We start from the raw sequence: 2,892 nt of genomic DNA, 5'->3' as shown, positions 1-2,892 counted from the left end.
CACAACCCGTCGTAGCATCAATAATCTGATCAATACGAGGGAGAGCAAAAGGATCAGCCGGATAAGCCTTGTTTAAATCCGTGTAGTCCGCACACATACGCCAAGTTCCGTTCTTCTTAAGTACCAGCACCGGGTTAGCCAACCACTCAGGATGGAAAACTTCAATGATAAACCCAGTTGCTAAGAGCCGGGCTACTTCCTCTCTGATGGCCTTTCGTCTCTCCTCATTGTAACGGCGAAGAAACTGTTTGACCGGCTTAAACTTTGGATCAATATTAGGAGTGTTCTCAACGAGTTCTCTCGGTACACCCGGCATGTCTGAAGGCTTCCATGCAAAGATGTCCCGGTTCTCACGGATGAACTCGATGAGCCGCATTCCTATTTCGGATCCAGATTAGCACTGATGCGGAACTGCTTGGATGAATTGCCAGGAACAAAATCAACCATCTTTGTATCATCTGCGGATTTAAACTTTAAAACCGGGTCATGCTCTGTACTTGGCTTTTTCAAAGATGTCATATCTGCCAGATCAACATTGTCCTTGTAAAATTTTAACTCCTCTGTTGCACAAACCGACTCAGCATAAGCCGCATCCCCTTCTTCACATTCCAAAGCTATCTTGCGGCTTCCATGCACTGTAATGGTTTCCTTGTGATCCAGCATCTTGAGCTGCAAATAAACATAACAAGGCAGCGCCATCTTGCCATAAGCCGGCCGTCCAAACAGAGCGTGATATGGGTTATGGATCTTGACCACTTCAAAGGTTAACGTCTCTGACCTAGAGTCATGATCATCTCCAAAAATAACTTCCAGAGCTATCTTACCAACCGGATATGCCGACTTACCTAGCACCACGCCATGGAAAATAGTATTTGACGGCTTAAGATTTTTGTCAGTCAATCCCATACGACGAGAAGTTTCATAATAAAGGATATTGATGCCGCTCCCTCCATCCATGAGTACTTTGGTAAACTTATACCCTCCGACCTGAGGTGCAACCACCAAAGCCAAATGACCCGAATTATCAACCCGGGGCGGGTGGTCATCCCGACTCCACACAATGGGTTGTTCAGACCAGTGCAAGTAACGGAACCGCCGGCTTAACGGCATTAACTGCTCAACCCACTTTGTGAATTTGTCAACTGCCACTAAAAGATGTGTCTTTTTATCCTTGGACCTTTTGAAAGGTCCAACAATGTCAAGCCCCCTGACTGCAAACGGCCAAGTGATTTGAATCATCCGCAATTCTTGAGCCGGCACATGCGCTCGTCGTCCAAATTTTTGACATCCATCACATCTACTGACTAGGTCCTCTCCATCATCGTGAGCCATTAACCAATAAAAACCATGATGAAAAGCTTTGGCCACAAGAGACTTTGACCCGGCGTGATGACCACAATCCCCTTCATGGATCTCACGAAGTATTTCTTGGCATTCTTCAGGAGAAACAAAACGCTAAAATGCTCCAGTGACGCTGCGATGGTATAACTCTCCGTCAGAAATCGTCATTGACTTGGACCGCCGGGTTATCTGTCGGGCCAGGGTCTCATCCTCTGGCAACTCGCCCCGGGTCATGTAAGCCAAGAATAGTACTGTCCAATCTGGAATGACGTGAAGAGCCGCAAACAACTGTGCCTCCGGGTCAGGAACGGCCAAATCTTCCTCTATAGGTAACTTAACAGGCGGGTTATGCAAAACATCTAAAAACATGTTAGGTGGCACCGGCTTATGCTGAGGTCCCAACCGGCTTAAAGCATCGGCTGCTTCGTTCTTCCTACGATCAATGTGTTCCACCTGATAACCCTTAAAATGTCCTACAACAGCGTCGACTTCACGACGATAAGCCGCCATGAGAGGATCCTTGGAATTCCACGTGCCTGACACCTGTTGGGCCACCAAATCTGAATCGCCAACACACCGGACCCGTCTCATGCTCATCTCTTTAGCCATTCAAAGACCATGGAGCAGGGCTTCATACTCTGCTGCGTTAGTACAAGGAAACATTAATCGCAACACATAACAAAACTTGTCCCCTCGAGGAGAAATTAAAACAACTCCAGCCCTCGAGCCTTCCAACTGTCTAGACCCGTCAAAATGAATCGTCCAATATGTGTTGTCTGGTTTCTCCTCTGGCATGTGCAACTCTGTCCAGTCGTTAATGAAGTCAACGAGCGCTTGAGATTTGGTTGCAGTACGTGGCATATACTTTAAACCCTGAGACCCAAGTTCAATAGCCCACTTGGCGACTCGTCCTGCGGCTTCTCTATTTTGAATGATGTCTCCTAAAGGAGCAGAGCTAACCAGAGTAATTGGGTGACCCTGAAAGTAATGTTTGAGCTTCAAGCTTGCCATGAACACGCCATAAACGAGCTTCTGCCAATGTGGATATCTTTGTTTAGATTCAATCAGCACCACACCGACGTAGTAAACCGGCCGTTGGACCGGATGTTCCTTGCCAGCTTCCTTGCGCTCCACCACAATGGCCACACTAACATCACGTGAGTTAGCAGCTACATATAACAATAACAACTCTTTGTCAATCGGAGCAGCAAGAACCGGCGGCTCAACAAGCTGTTTCTTCAGATCCTCAAAAGCAGAGTTTGCAGCATCACTCCAAACAAAGTCATCCGTCTTTTTCATCATCTGATACAAAGGCATCGCCTTCTCCCCTAATCGTCTTATAAACCGGATCAATGCAGCAACGCGACCCGCTAGCCATTGAATGTCATTGATGCACACCATTTTGGCCAGGGATGTGATTGCCTTAATTTTCTGCGGGTTAGCTTCAATACCTCTGTTAGACACCAAAAAACCCAAGAGTTTGCCAACTAGGACTCCAAAAACACACTTGGCCGGGTTAGCATCATCTTGTAGACCTAGAGGTTATCAAAG

The sequence above is a fragment of the Triticum urartu genome, chromosome 2A, assembly GCF_056163025.1.
Source record: "Triticum urartu cultivar PI428250 chromosome 2A, HENAU_Tu73, whole genome shotgun sequence".
Taxonomy (NCBI): Eukaryota; Viridiplantae; Streptophyta; class Magnoliopsida; order Poales; family Poaceae; genus Triticum; species Triticum urartu.
This window is presented reverse-complemented; position numbering follows the sequence as displayed.